Source organism: Dendrobates tinctorius, unplaced genomic scaffold, assembly GCF_039654945.1.
Source record: "Dendrobates tinctorius isolate UK_male_01 unplaced genomic scaffold, ASM3965494v1 ptg000038l, whole genome shotgun sequence".
In the NCBI taxonomy this organism is placed as follows: domain Eukaryota; kingdom Metazoa; phylum Chordata; class Amphibia; order Anura; family Dendrobatidae; genus Dendrobates; species Dendrobates tinctorius.
The window spans coordinates 29,604,942-29,621,743 of NW_027361706.1; the positions used below are offsets into that span (position 1 = coordinate 29,604,942).

The 16,802-nt window shown below is 42.1% G+C and overlaps 1 protein-coding gene across 1 annotated transcript in view; it reads left to right on the forward strand.

The window, feature by feature from the left end:
• The first annotated feature begins 5,931 nt into the window (after nt 1-5,931).
• The window catches only part of ELFN2 (extracellular leucine rich repeat and fibronectin type III domain containing 2), a 172,965-nt gene continuing 162,094 nt past the window's right edge, over nt 5,932-16,802 (forward strand). Inside the window, exon 1 of the mRNA XM_073574336.1 lies at nt 5,932-7,087. The gene's annotated coding sequence lies outside the window, so the exon portion shown is untranslated. The remainder of the gene's footprint in view (nt 7,088-16,802) is intronic.

Consider the following 16,802-nt stretch of genomic DNA (forward strand, 5'->3'; position numbering starts at 1 on the left):
TCATCACTGGTTATACAGCTATGACGAGTGCCCAGTCCCTAGATGTTTGTACTGTATATTCTTTTTATATTTTGAATATAGATATAGATTGCACTAAATGCAAGACTGTAACACTCTGTGCTGCCCACACCACTGAATATGAGCATTCTGCATAGTACAGGAGGGTCATCTCATCCATCTGCTTTATCTCGTACCAAGGTCATATCTGTGCCATTGAGATTAGATTTGGTGGCTTGGAAGCAGCCTTCCATATTACTTGCCACAGTTAATATATAGGTCAAAGCTTACCGTATATACACACACTGAAATATTCTTCTCCAGTTGCTATTCTTTGGAACCAGGATGGTAGAACATCCATGATGTAACTCATGTCTGGAGTACATTTTTACAATTAAACATGTATAGGGCTACCAGCCCTCATTTATCTTACCCCGTGTCTTTCATTGCTACATTTGGATGGTTGTTTCAATGGTAGAAAGATGTGTAAAACCTATTTGTATTTAAAAAAACCTCCCTTGCTAGGTAGTGCCATGGCGTGCCTGCCAACTTTTATAGAGGGCTTTCCACCAGATTAGCTAGCAAAGCACATTGTCAAAAATGTTCACCCAAAAGCACATCTACTTTGCAGCCTACAGCTTTCTACGATTTTTCATGCTCCATAAATGTATCATTGGACACCAGGGCTTCTTCTGGTGACCATACAGTTGTGGCCAAAAGTATTGACACCCCTGCAATTCTGTCAGATAATACTCAGTTTCTTCCTGAAAATGATTGCAAACACAAATTCTTTGGTATTATTATCTTCATTTAATTTGTCTTAAATGAAAAAACACAAAAGAGAATGAAGCAAAAAGCAAAACATTGATCATTTCACACAAAACTCCAAAAATGGGTCAGACAAAAGTATTGGCACCCTCAGCCTAATACTTGGTTGCACAACCTTTAGCCAAAATAACTGCGACCAACCGCTTCCGGTAACCATCAATGAGTTTCTTACAATGCTCTGCTGGAATTTTAGACCATTCTTCTTTGGCAAACTGCTCCAGGTCCCTGATATTTGAAGGGTGCCTTCTCCAAACTGCCATTTTTAGACCTCTCCACAGGTGTTCTATGGGATTCAGGTCTGGACTCATTGCTGGCCACCTTAGTAGTCTCCAGTGCTTTCTCTCAAACCATTTACTAGTGCTTTTTGAAGTGTGTTTTGGGTCATTGTCCTGCTGGAAGACCCATGACCTCTGAGGGAGACCCAGCTTTCTCACACTGGGCCCTACATTATGCTACAAAATTTGTTGGTAGTTTTCTGACTTCATAATGCCATGCACACGGTCAAGCAGTCCAGTGCCAGAGGCAGCAAAGCAAACCCAAAACATCTGGGAACCTCCGCCATGTTTGACTGTAGGGACCGTGTTCTTTTCTTTGAATGCCTCTTTTTTTCTCCTGTAAACTCTATGTTGATGCCTTTGCCCAAAAAGCTCTACTTTTGTCTCATCTGACCAGAGAACATTCTTCCAAAACGTTTTAGGCTTTTTCAGCTAAGTTTTGGCAAACTCCAGCCTGGCTTTTTTATATCTCGGGGTAAGAAGTGGGTTCTTCCTGGGTCTCCTACCATACAGTCCCTTTTCATTCAGACGCCGACGGATAGTACGGGTTGACACTGTTGTACCCTCGGACTACAGGGCAGCTTGAACTTGTTTAGATGTTAATCGAGGTTCTTTATCCAACATCCGCACAATCTTGCGTTGAAATCTCTTGTCAATTTTTCTTTTCCGTCCACATCTAGGGAGGTTAGCCACAGTGCCATGGGCTTTAAACTTCTTGATGACACCGCGCACGGTAGACACAGGAACATTCAGGTCTTTAGAGATGGACTTGTAGCCTTGAGATTGCTCATGCTTCCTCACAATTTGGTTTCTCAAGTCCTCAGACAGTTCTTTGGTCTTTTTTCTTTTCTCCATGCTCAGTGTGGTACACACAAGGACACAGGACAAAGGTTGAGTCAACTTTAATCCATGTCAACTGGCTGCAAGTGTGATTTAGTTATTGCCAACACCTGTTAGGTGCCACAGGTAAGTTACAGGTGCTGTTAATTACACAAATTAGAGAAGCATCACATGATTTTTCGAACAGTGACAATACTTTCGTCCACCCTCTTTTTTTGTTTGGTGTGGAATTATATCCAATTTGGCTTTAGGACAATTCTTTTTGTGTTTTTTCATTTAAGACAAATTAAATGAAGATAATAATACCAAAGAATTTGTGTTTGCAATCATTTTCAGGAAGAAACTGAGTATTATCTGACAGAATTGCAGGGGTGTGAATACTTTTGGCCACAACTGTATATACTGACATCATGTATGAGGAACATTTTGGATCCATTGTTTTTGGATGATTATGGAAGTGCCTAGAAGATTTTCCATGAATTCTGGGAATATTTCAAAGGATCATGGTGCAGATTTTTCTGCACGTGGATTTGCAGTCTGCATTATGGAAAAGAAAGAAACTGACATGTCACTTCTTTATGTAGATTCCATACAAAATCACATGGAGCTACAACCACATACAGATCCACAGGAAGTAAGATTGCAAATCCACAGGAGATACCTGAGAGTCAGACTAAGGCCGGGGTCAGACTTGCGAAAAATTTGCACGAGTCTCACACGCCAGTGCCCGGCACTGCCAACGGCACTCGGATCAGAGCGTTCAGCTGCATGTATTTCTATGCAGCTGAAAGCTCCGGTCCTGAGCGTCGGCGGCAGAGCCGGGTATTGACGTGCGAGACTCGTGCGAGTTCTTTGCAAGTCTGACCCTCGGCTAAGGCTGGGGTCACACTTGCGAGTGTGATGCAAGAAACTCACACGAGTCTCTCGCCTCAATACCCCTGGGGACCGGAGTGTGCAGCTGCATGTCTTTCTATGCAGCTGAACTCTCCGGTCCGAACTTCCGGCGGCAGTGCCGGGTACTGATGCGAGAGACTCGCACGAGTTTCTCGCATCACACTCACAAGTGTGACCCCGGCCTAAGGGCTCACTTACACCACCGTATACATTGGACAAGTGCTATCCGACGTTTCGGACTAATGTTATACTATGGGACAGTGTTTTTTTTTCTCATACCGATTTGGCATAAGAAAAAAAATCATAGCATGCTGCAATTAGCAGTGCAAATCAGATGCTACTCACCCATTCAAGTCTATGGGTGCGTTGAAAACATCGGACGGCACTCAGATGAAATCCAATTTATCCGGACTCACAGAATAGAGAAGAAAGAAATTTCTCCATCTTCTCCTTACAGTGTGCTACCATTCTCTCATCCACGAAATACAGATCACACTAAACTGACATTCTGATCAAACTCGAATCAGAGTTTGATCGGAGGGTCATTAACATAATCGATCCGATTCTCTCGCATGAGAAAATCTAGGGTCGTGTGAGCTAGCTCTAAGATGTCTGCTGCAGATTTCAAGGTGTAGTTGGGTCGCCCTCCCAGTGCTGTGGGGTACTCGGTACCGGGCCGCTGTCAGTGGGATGTGTCACAGCAGCGGTGACCCGGTCCGTGGCCCTGGGCGCCCAAGTAATGGGGGAATGTAGTGGTTTGAATGAATAGTTCGTGACGCCACCTGTGGTGTTCGGCAACTGGGATGTCAGGCCGACGCTGCATACAGATCCTCTGGGGCTGATGGTGTGGTGCAGCCAAGATGATGAAGCTCCCCACAGGTGGAGCTGTAGCCCCAGGGCAGTGTAGGTGTTATGGATGAGAAGAGGCGCAGGCGGTGTGGAAGCTGGTACCCAGATGTAGCGGTGCTGAGTGTGTTGGCGAGATAATGAATGGAGGACACTGGGGCTTGTAGTTCCAAAGCTTTACTCACAGTCTGTAGTACACACAGGTGCCTGCCTCTGGGCCGTGTGCTCTGCGTCAGAGACTCAGTCAACCTCCAAGCAAGATAGGATGCTCCCCTCCAACACTCCGCCAACATGTACCTTTCTGAACGTCTCCTCTATAGCGCCTTTAAGTGTGAAGATCTCCTAGTACTGAGTTACACTGGAGTGCCTCCTGACAGATGTTCCCAAGAACTCTACTTGTATGGCAGACAGCTGTAGCCTGCTTCGGGGACTCCCTTTTACTGAGTCCCGGCTCAATATCCAAGTGCTGTTGTGCCCCAAGTCTTAGATGGGAGTAGTGCATTTACAGCCTACTACTCCACCGGTGTCTGCTGCAGAACCATAAGTGTCCATACAACCTCGGGGACCGGGCCCTGGCCTTGCACTTAGTACCTATAGGCAGGGTGCTTCCTTCCAACCCACGTCCTCTCTGTTCTGTTTTACTCCTTCGTTCTGTACTAATCTCTCTTTCCTATGGATGCTTAGGTTACAGTTCAATGTCCTTCTTCCTCCTTTCCTTTCCTGTGCCAGATGGCTCAGATCACTGAGGCAGCTGCAGCACTCCTTCCTCCATCCCTTCTTCTAGGGATCCCCACTCCTCTCCGAGTGGCTTCCTTCTCTCCAACCTCCTCTCACGGACTGACCTCACGGACTGCCCACACGGACTGACCTGTAATTCTCAACCTCCCCGCTCTCTTATGTATTCTAACTCCACCCACCTCCCAGCACGTTTAGTGTTCCAAGCAGGGAGCCACCAAAGGTGCTCTGCTACACTCTATGCAAGAGCCGCAATGTGGCTTTGCTGAACTACTGTGTTGTGTGAGATGTGAGTGTTGGAGCGTGGAAAGGAGTTCCCACCTTACCTGGATGGTGGGGCACTACACCTTAGGAGAAGGTGCAGTACCTCTGTGGCGGCCGAGCCTCAGGGCACCACATATTGCTTTAATGGAAAAATCCTCATTTCGAACATACACTTACCGAGCCACAACCCATTTATTCCCAATAGTTAATGTCAGTATTAAGGCCCCATAAATGTGTCACATATATGATGCATGCCTCTAGAGGGTAAAATAGTGCGAAGGCAACATGCAAAATCATAATGATTTCATAGGCAACATATACAGACTTGTGGGAATTTGCAAGGTAAGATTAACATATTTTTTTTCCAAATGGTCCATATAAGGATTTCTCTATACAAAATGATGTTTTTCCACCCATCATAAGTCACATAGAAACTTCCTAGTAAGGAATTTCAATTAATTTTCTTAGAAATTGCATAAAAATGTAATCTTGGCCATCATGGTGGCTCAGTGGTTGCTTTACAGCACTGGGGTCCTGGGTTCAAATCCCACCAAGGACAAATCTACAAGGAGTTTGTATGTTCTCCCCCTGTTTGCGTGGGTTTCCTCTGGGTACTCTGGCTTCCTCACACACGTCAAAGACATACTGATAGGGAATCTAGATTGTGAGCCCCAATGAGGACAGTGCCCATAATGTCTGTAAAAAACTGTGGAACTAATGGCGCTATATAAGTAAGCGTAATAAATGAATAAAACAAGCCTGCAAATTTTTGAAAGTTGACAATTCAAGCAATCTAGGAACACTACTTGGGGGTCAAAGCTTGGAATTTAATTCAATTGATGTCTGATTTTCCTTTTCTTTACCCTCTAGACTAGGATAACAGGGTATTTTTCTTTTACTAGCGCTGGCTCAGGGTAACACGACACAGTGGGTTCTGGACCTAGGTCACTATTTCATGGTATTTTCCCGCGGAACCGGCATACCTTTGCAGGCTAATTCCTGAATTACCCTTTTCATCCGCTCTCTCTTACTTGTCTCTCATTTCACTTTGATTGATCTGCAGGTCATAGAGATATGTTGAGGAGGCCATAATCATCCCTGACGCTTCTCATTACGTAGAAGGTGATTCAGACTATTGGAAAGAGGTTCCACCACGTACTGCGGGATGGGGAGGCTCATCGGTCACTTAAGTGACTATCCAGGAAAAATAACAAAGAATACACATTCGCTTATGAGGAAAGGGTTCCTCCACTGAACTCCAGACTAGATTTGGTGGGACCTTCTCCTGGGATAGAGGGTAGCTTATTCTTCCTGGAGATGTTCTAGCACATGTGCGATGTTCAGGACAGCCACTAGAGATCCTACTTTTAGATTCCTATATGGACTGGAAGGTCATTTGAGATAATATTGCCTAACCGTAGAGAACCTCATTACCGGTCACTGTGCCCTGGGCCGCTTGTCCCATTTATTTGGTCTTCTTCCTATCATGGTGTGTATATTTCATCTCCATCATCTCCTCACCCTCCTGTAATGCTGCGTGCCCCCTCCTCTCCTAGCACATACTGTACACCGTACACACACGGTCTGAGCTTCTTCCAATTCATCCTGTGTTTTTTTTTTCCTTTCTCCTTTTCTCCCTTTTTCATCGTTTATTATTTCTGTGTCGTGTCTCTCTCGCCTCTTTCTTCGCACTCGTTGATTCCCACAATCTCTCCCTTCATCCTGATTTCTTTCTCGCTGGCTTTTCAATTAGGTTTGACCCACAATAATCTCCTCTCTGGCTCAGTCTGGCGCTGCACTGGCTGTGGCTGTTCATGATTTTCAAGGCTTCGGTCCCCACCGCTTTGATTTTCTGCTCTCTCTTCTTTTCTCTCGCTCAATGCGCGCCTATCATCCATCATGCTACTGCCTTTTATTTGCTAGATGTCTCTCATCTCTTATGCGGAGTCTCACGCCTCATTCATGCAGCTCTTTCTTTTTGCACCCTGTTCCTTATAGATTTTTGCAATTCTGAATGGTTATAATTCACTATTTTACATTTCAGATTTTTCTTTCCCTATCCATCCATCCATCCATCCCCTTTGCTCCATCGCTGTATTCTGTATTCTTTTCCTCTTTCTATCCTCCTCCTCTATTTTCGCTCCCCTCCCTTCTTCTCTCCCTCTCGCCTTGCTGTGTGGGTGCCTATCTGTTGGAGTAAGACAGCTGGGGAGATCTGGAAAGATTTCTGTCTGGGTGCCTGTCTCTGGCGCCGCAAGGGACACAGCTCTGCTGGTGACACCGTATAGGGGGAAGCGTCAGTGACAAGAAGAGCACGAAAAGTGACAGGGACACCGGTTGCTAAACGGATGAGCAGATCCCTAATGCCAGAGAGATGAGGACCAGGGACCGATAATACCGAGACACTGGTAAAACTGCTTGAGTGGTCACATATGTGTCATATATGCATGCGTGCGTATGTGTATGGATACATGCATGCCGTACGTCCACCGGATTGTGTTGTGCACTGCCAATCTGCTGCATTTTACATATACATTTCTTCTATTAAGTCTGAGCCTCTTGCAATGTATTATACAGCAATGGTGTCTGCATTTTTATTTTACAAAACGAGTATGAAAGCCTTAATCCTAATATGTGAAGAAAACACTATAATACGCTGGGTTTATGTGATCACATTGGGTGTGTTCGGGCTATCGCATGTGGAACTCATTAAATGTGTCTGGTTTGGGGTTAATCAGTTGCATCTGACGAGATCTGCAGATGTACTGTATCGCCGCCAGTTTTGTGCCACTGTGTGCGGATCTGCGTCTATGTAGGCATGTGTGCAGCGGTAGTATCCATTCTGTCACACTCTCATCCATGCTGCTTTGGGTTTTTTTTCTTATGATATTTGCATACGATCATTATGTTTCCAGGCATCTGCTACCTTGTGTCTTACTGTATGAGGTCCCGATATTGAAGTTCATGATGTGTTTTTAACTGATTATTTATTATTTATGGGCATTTAGGTGTCTGATGTGTAATCCTTGAAGCCCACTGTACGTACGTCATGCGCTTTACTACGTCTAGTACATGCTCTTCGTTAACATATGACCGTAAATACGATTGTGGAACAGATGTAGCGCACATTTCTGCTCTACGATGACCCAGCTAGGATTTAGTTTCCACGCTCATTGGAGACTGAGGGTTGCCACCTTCTTTACGACTTGGATGAAGACCAAGATCCTGTGCATTCCTTTAGTCATTGTTTTTATCCGGAGAGCAGCATCATTTCCATACAGTGATAATAATAATTAGTGATTTTCCACCTCCCATGCATGTCCAATCATTACGTAGGCAGCGCCAGCATTTTTTTTCCAAAGGGTTTTCCTTATAATACATTGAAATTCAAGTTTTAAATGTTTTTTATTCCAAATTTTTTTTTTTTTTTTTTTAAATCTCCTTTATTTTGGCCTTGGGTGTCATGTAATAATTGGAAATCACACATACCAACTTGAAATGTGTTTGTTCCCCTCTATAATAGTAGAATGAAAGTCTCGAAGAGGGGTTTCAAGTTTCAATATATGAAATTGGATTATTTGCACTTCTTAATCCCCATTGATGATGAATCCGGTCTTACGTTTGGATCTGAAGGTTTTCTCATGAACAAAGTACATGTTAATCCATAGATCTTGGAATAATAATAATTTCTGCAATTGGATGTGCTTAAATAAAATGTTCCTGTGCTGAGATAATCTTATAAATGTGCCCCTGCTGTGTACTGTGTAATGGCTGTGTCTGACCGTACAGGATCATGCTCTGATCATACCACAGCTCCTGGGCAGGGGAGGAAGCAAAAGAGTCTACAGACAGTACAATTGTGTAAATTATTATTATTCCAAGATCTATTGATTAAAATCTACTGTGTTAGGCCAGGTGGCGAGATCACACATGCGAGGAATACGGCCGAGTCTCACATGTTAATACCTGGCACTCACGCTGACACTCGTATCGAAGCGTGCGGCCGCATAGCAATACACAGTGCCACACGATCCGCTCTTGAGTGCCGGGTATTAACATGCGAGACTCTGCCGTATTCCTCGCATGTGTGATCCAGGCCTTAGTTTTAAAACCCCTTTAAGGACAAAGTATATGGACATATTTTGCCTGTTTATATGTATACAACAATAGAACAGCCTTTAAGGAAACACTATCTACATACTGATCAATACAGACAGTCTGCACCAGATAAAGCGCTATGGACGTGCAACGCCCCAACGCTGGACTGAAAAGTCAGCAAACCTTCCCTAGATTGGAAGCATCTAGTGAAAAAAACATAGTATTTCATTCAAATCCCTGGTCTCTCTATGCTTAGAAGTCCAGTGGGCGGAGCTAGATAGTGAGTGACCGCCCTTTTCTCTATAACTGTGCATAAATAACTGTCAATCACTGAACAGGACCGCCTACTGGACCTCCAATCATAAAAAGTGCAGGGATATAAATGCAGGGATATTAAATAAGTGATGGCAAATCTTTTCTAAGAAGGCTAGCAAGCTCCTCTAGCTTTATACTGTAGGACTCCATGTACAATGGGACTAGACCCCATTAAATAAGTAAGAAGTGGCATATATATACATTGAGGCAATGTATTCTCTAATCCTCTACTGTACAAATAGCTGAGAAGGGTTAATGACCCTAAAAAATTTTCATTTTGTTCCTAAAAATAGGGACAAAGATTTGAATCTGTGCTGTATCTGTAGCCATACTGGGACCCATTATAAAGTAGGATGTCATTTACACCATGCCAGAAATGCTAATATGGCGACATACTGGCAGGTCTATAACTTGGCAAAAGATGAGGAAAAAAATAATATTTCTGCAATACACTGTGATGTGCCAGGTTTATATTAATTGAATCACTGCTTTCCACTATTGGGGGATGTTTAGCTATGGAGGAAATCTCATATTGGAGATGATTCGATGATGTTGAATGGTTTCCAGATGATCCGATCGCAGGTTTCATTTTGAATCAGTCTTTTTAACCCCTAAACAACCTGGGAATTTTAGTTTTTGACTTTTCGATATTTTTTTCCTCCCCTTGTTAACTTTTTGTTTTTCACAGCCATGTGAAGGCTTGTGTTTTGCATTTTTTTTTTTTTAGTTTTGAATGCCACCATTCGTTTTATCACATAATGTAATGAAAACCAAGAAGCATATGCGGTGAAATTGGGAAAAGAATCGTAATTCCACCATCATTTTATGGGTTCTGTTTTTATTGGATTAATGGGCAGTAAAAAAATTGATTGTGGGTGATTCTCTATGTCAGTAACATTACTGCAATACTAAACATGTCCAGTTTTTTTTTTTTATATTTATATTTTAACTTTTTTTTTTAAATTTGCATATTAGAACAATTTTATTTGTGGTGCCATTTTCTGAGCCCAATAACTTTATTTAGTTTTTTTGTCCAGTCCTAGAGCTGGGTGAGGGATTTTTTTAAGGGCTGAGATGATGTTTTCATTACGTATGTATTTTATTTGTAATATATTATTTTGGGGTTCATAGGACATTTTGATTGCTTTTTATTGTATTTGTGGGTATGTTCAGTGACTCTTTCAGTTTTATATTTTGATCGATTGTGCTGTTTTGGACATGGTAATATCAAATATGTGGGTTGATGTGAATTTTTATATTTTTTTATAGTTTTTTTAAAGCATTTTTTTGCTTGTTTTTAGACCCCTTGGAGGATTTGACCCTGCAATCATTTTATCGCTTATGCTGTATACTGCAATATAATAGTATTGCAATATACAGAGAAATTGTGATCCTCCAATCTCCTGTGAAGCTCAGCCTTTGACTTAGCTTCATAGGAGAACCAAGATGACAATTATGGGGGCCTTTGGTAGGGCCCCTGCTGCCTTGGAAATCCAGCGAAGCTCAGCCTTTGACTGAGCGTCATAGGAGAACCAAGATGACAATTATGGGGGCCTTCGGTAGGGCCCCTGCTGCCTTGGTAAACCAGCGAAGCTCAGCCTTTGACTGAGCTTCATAGGAGAACCAAGATGACAATTATGGGGGCTTTCGGTAGGGCCCCTGCTGCCTTGGTAATCCGGTGAAGCTCAGCCTTTGACTGAGCTTTATAGAAGGACCAAGATGACAATTATGAGGGCATTCGGTAGGCCCCCAGCTGCCATGGTAATCCAGTGGTTCACCAACGATTGCGTCGCTGGGTGGCAGATGGGTAGCTGGAGCATTTGGGCACTGGCAATGATATTCTTTAAATTCCATTATTAGCGATTGATGGTTGGTGACATTTAAATGGTTAAAGTTGCTCAGTATTTCTCCAAGTAGGAAAGGAATAACGTTAGTGGCACTTATTGGAGGTACCCTGTAACTCAATTTATAAGGTACCAGGTCCCATCAGGGCAGACCACTCTTTTGACTGTCTGAATTAAATCTTTTGGCACTCCCAATACAAAAACAGTGTGAAGAGCGTCTCATTCTTTCAGCCAAAAACCCAGCTCTAAACTGATAAGAAGCAAGTACCCCAAAACAGCTGTCTGGCTTAGCTAATATCCTTAGTCATGTTTCAAGGCTTGTTAATGTGTCAGATATTCACTGGTAGGGTACCTTACATTTGCAAGATAACTTTTTTCCTCGCTAGAAATTACAGTAATTATTATGAATTAATTGCATATTTTTCTTCAGGAGAGCTTTTCTCTCTTCATTAAGGGGTGGGAAATTTTTGGACACCCATGAAATAGTTTTTGGGCACCCATAATATCCATTTTTCAATGAGAAATTAAGATCTTTCAAAGCCAAGAGTCACAAAATATCTTGGCTTAACTCATGAATCCAATCCGGGGGAATATCCTCAGTTAGAGCAACAGCCCCAATAGGAAAGAACGCAAGATGGTGGTCTTTGAAGGAAAGAGGGCTAGATGGTGGTCTTTGAAGCAAAGAGGGCTAGGTGGTGGTCTTTGAAGGAAAGATGGCTAAGCGGTGGTCTTTAAAGCATTTAAATCTACTTTGAGTATTGAATCCAACTTGAGATTTTGGATATTGCCATTGTATTGAATTGTCTTGATCTTGACTGTTGGGTGGAAACAAAATATACAAACTTGTGAGGTTCTCTACTGTTATCTGTCAAATGTAGTAGACTTTAAACTTTAAGTTTACGACACATACTCAAATACATAATAATTGCAGGGCAAGGATGAAGAATTCAAGGGCCAAATCGTTCTTCTTTACTGACGGCACATTATCTCATTTCACCAGGTGCCATTGTTAATTCGGTAGCAGCTATTTTTACAACCTGAAATGTAGGATACAATATGAGAAAAACAATGCAACCTGTAGCTTCATTATGTATCATAGTTGGCCAATCAATAGCTATGTATACATTAATTAGATGAGCTGGTTCTGAGCAGCCTTAATAAATCACTGTGTTGTGTCAGTAAAACAGTGTAACATGGACACGCATGAAGCCTTCTAATGGGCGATCTGTCATGTAAATCCTGCAATCATAACACAATGCGGAAAAAATAAATAATGTTGACAAAAATGTAAAAGACAACACAATATTCACAGCGCACACTTACTGTCAGTTATATCAGTCACTATTAAAGAGAAAATATCAGAAGGAAATAATTTATTATTTCAGTCAAGCTTTTATCGCAAAAATATTTTTACAATTTTTTTGTGACTTTTTTTGAACTTTCGATTTTTTTTTTATTACAGTTTATACTATGGTCATTTAGCCTAAAGGGGTTATCCCCTTTCAGAAAATCTTAGTCCCCGACTGCAGTTCGTAATAAAAAGACAAGCCGCGCCTTACTCACCGACCCCAGGTCCAGTGCTGAATATCTGTCGCTGGTGTCTGGCATTAGCTGGGGTGCCAACATAAAGTTGAACCAATCAGTGAGCTCAGCAGCTCTACCTGTGCGGATAGAATGCCCTCCACTCAGAGCTGCTGAGCTCACTGATTGGCCGCCATGCTGGTTTAGTCGCCGCAGCCAATATCAGAAACTGGAACCAGCGCAAGAGACTCAGCGTTCAGCTTGAGGATAGTGGGCAATAGGTGAATTTCTTTTTTTTTACAACAAATTACAGCCAGGGACCAAGATTTTCCCAAAAAGGGACAACCCCAGTAATTATATGCAGACATTTTCTGTTCTGTTCTGTGCCTTTAAGAAGTCATTCATGCTCATCTCAGGCATTATAAACAATGAAGGTTATCACTTATCTACAGATGACAAAGGATCCATCGTTCACGATAGGCTATGATCAAAGCTCAACTCTTCCACCCTCCCTGTGCAATGACCTCTGCGTAGATCACAAACTATGCCCACAACTTTTTCCCATAGAAATCAATGAAAGTAATCTCTAAACTATTGTTTCTGATTGTCAATGTGGAGACTATAAGGAATTTTTTCTAGATGTCGTTAACAGCAAATTGTCCCCCCCCCACTATCATGTACAGAAATCCCCAAAAATGTTCACCTTTTGCTTTGAAAAAACGTTTTCAACCTTGAATTGACATTGGCTTTGTTGCTGTTTTAGTTTTGTTTTTTTTTCGTAGCTTTTCTTGTGTTTTATCATAGAAAAAAATTCTCTAGCAACCAGTATACTCACCTCTATACAAAACGTGTGCAATAAATGTGCCATAAATACTGGTATATTTTCTACTGCTTTGAATCGGCTGTTAATATCCCCTGCAGATGTAATCATACCCAATGCCTGAATTACGTATTTATGTTATCAGACTATATAGCTTTTCTTTGTTGTTTTTTTTTTGTAATCTACATATCAAAGTTACAATATAAAACATTAGACATAGAGACGTATTATTAGTTATTTTTTAACGCCTTTTTGCTTCTAACCCTTATTACCTGTTCCAGAACCTTCTCCCAGGCCCGCAAAACTAAAAAAAAACCAACAAAAAATGAAAAGGGGTTTTACAACATTCTTATTCATAAATTGAAATGTTAAGTAATGTTTATTTTTCTAATCTTTTAAAGTTATTCAACCACAGATTATAACCTGTACCAGGCTGGGATTTTTTTGGACTGCAACCCAGATCTTTCATATAAAATCAAATGATTAATGCACCTCTATCCGGAAAGAGAGGAGAGACGAGTTATGGGACATTGTAACCTCAGAAATGTTTTTTAAGTCACCAGCGGTAGTTTTATTATACCTTTCTTTTGTTGGAAAGTAAATTGTAAATTATAAAAATGCCAAAAAAAAATGCACAAAGCGGAGTCCAAAATAAGCCGCACCTGAAATGTACTCTCCATACATTGTAAGACATTCTGCCAATGTAATTTAAAGTGAACCTGTCACCGGGATTTCCCCATATAAAGTAACATCACCACCATTAAGGTGTCTTTTACAGCATTCTGGAATACCGTAAAAAATCCCCGATCCTATCTGCGGTCCAGTCAGATGGGCGTCACTATCTTGATCCGGCGCCTCCTCTCTTCTTGTGATTGCTGTCCTCCTTCCTTACAAGTGTCCTCAATCATGCTCCTGCTCAGGCTCACTTCTCTCTGCCCTGCCGTGCGCATGCGCCGGTTTTACTTCCGGGTCATCGGTGCTCTTTGGCCTTTCCCAGCGCATGCGCACTTCAGTACTTTGCTCTTCCTCAGCAGGGCAGAGATAAGTGCATCTGCGCAGGAGCATGAGTGTGGGAGACTATGTGGTTGATGTAGGACACATCATCCACACGAAGCAGGGAAGGAGGGCTGTGACTGAAGGAAGAGAGGAGGCGCTGGATCAAGGTTAGAGACAACTCTCGGACTGGTCTGTGCCATCTGTGCGTATAATAAAGATCTTTTTTGGGATCTGCAAATAGGATCGGTGACTTTTTTTTACAGTCTTCCAATATGCTGTAAAATATACCTTAATGGTGCCGGCCGTACTTTATAATGGGGAAACCTGGTGACAGGCTCCCTTTAAGCTTTCGGCGTCACCAAGATGGGCTATTAAACTTGCCCCTATCTCCTACATTTCGGACATAGAGACAAATCTCTGTAAGCTGCTCTTGTGCTAATAAGGGCTCAGTAAGTCGCTTGCCATAATTCGAACAACCAAGACACAATAAGATCTGTCAACAGCATCTGGTCTGTTTATTGACTTTTTCCAGTAAGCAACAGAGTTTTTTTAGTATGGCTTACGAGCAAAAAGTGAAATTAGGAAGCCTAAAAAAACAAACAAACCACATAATAAACCTTCATGTCTCAGAATTACTGTATTTTCCGGACTATAAGACGCACCTTTTCCCCAAAAAATTTGGGAGGAAAATAGGGGGTGCATCTTATATTCCAAATTCAGACTTACTGGGGAGGGGGGTGTAGCAGTGGTGTTGCAGCATCCCTTACTCAGGGAACCGGCAGCAGCAGAAGTGTGGCAATGCTGAAGCTTGGTGTCGGCAGTGAGCAGTGCGGAGTGCATCATTGGTTTCCCTGCGGCCACCTTCCTGAAGCCGTGGGCCACCGGAGGCGGTGCATACGCAGATTGAGATCTCGGCTGGGCCTCTCGTGCTCCATTTTCTTAAAGCTGTGGGCTTCAGGAAAATGGCCGATGGAGGCTGCGCCTGCACAGATTGAGATCTCGGCGTCCCTCGGCTTCAGGAAAATGGCCGCCGAGAAACCAATGATACACTCGACTCTGCTCACCATTGATACCGGGCCGCAGAATTGCACTGCTGGGATACCCCGGGACTGCATCATTGCTCCACTTCTGCCGCCGCCGGCTTCCTGAGGAAGGGACCATGCCTCCTGTGACCCCGCTCTACCACCACCGGCCCTCAGATACGATACCTTAAATTCGGAAGATAAGACGGACCCCATCTTATAAAAATTGTTTTTGCTATTTTCCTCCACAAAATTTGGGGTGCGTCTTACAAACCGTGCATCTTATAGTTTGAAAAATACGGTATGTTCCAAAATTATTTTTTTTCACTACTAAGGCCATGTGCACTCCTTGCATTTTGCATTGTTTTGTTGCTGCTTTTTTATGCATATTCTCATGCGCGTTTTACAGTACCAGAAAAGTCTGAGATTTCAGAAATCCTTGTTTTTTTTTTCTGACTGTTTTGTCAAAGAGCTGCTTTTTTTTTTTTTTGTGCAAAATACAGCACATCACTTCTTTCAGCATTTTTGCAGGGTTTTTCACCCATTGAAAGCAACGTGTAGTACAGAAAACGCTGAAAAACAATGCAAAAGAATGGAGGTATCAGGTTCTGCTGCGTGTTTCGTGTCAAATCCTGATGAAGTGGAATTAAATAAGTTTTTTTAATGCACTAAACTTTATCAGCATGTACAGGAGACAAATGTACCCTGACAAAAACACAGCAATAAAATTGCTGCAAAAATGCCTCAAAAACTAAGCAAAAAAACACAGGAAAAACTAAGCAAAGCCTGCATTTTGTAAGCAGCTTAAACTTTGCTTAAAAAAAAAAAATGCAGCAAAACTACAAAGTGTGAACATAGCTCTACAGGTTTAGCTAGAAAAACTTTAGTTCCTCTTTAACACAGAATTCTGATCTGATTGTAAAGTATTATGGTTACTATTGCTGTGTTTATTATTTAATGCTTCGGTGAATATTCACATTTCAGTGATGCTTTGAAATTATTTTCCTAAAAGGGACAGCTTTTTGTACTGATTAATCAAAAATATATCAGTGTAAGGACAAGTGCAGACGAGTGTGTATTCTCTCATATGAGAGAATAGGGACGATTATGCAAATCACACTCTGATGATCAGCGTTTGACCAGAGTGTGATCATAGTGTGATCACATTCTCACAGATAAGAGAAGATAGAAAAAGAATTCTCAATTTTCCCCATTCTGTCAGTGCGTGGAAATTGGACTGCACTCAGATGTCATCCGAGTGCAGTCCGGTGGATTTCACTCACTCGTTGACTTGCATGGCCGAGTGTGATCCGAATATTGGATGAAACTCGGGCATGCAGGAATAAAATCTGACACGTGCATAGAATAACATTGTGAAACATTGCAAAGGCCCTAAGGGACAACATAGATGTAAAATCTCTGCCTAATCATAAAGCGAAAAAAAAAAAATTCCCTCTACCTGCAGTGACCTCTAGAGGATGCTATTGAGATGTAATATTAGGGAACG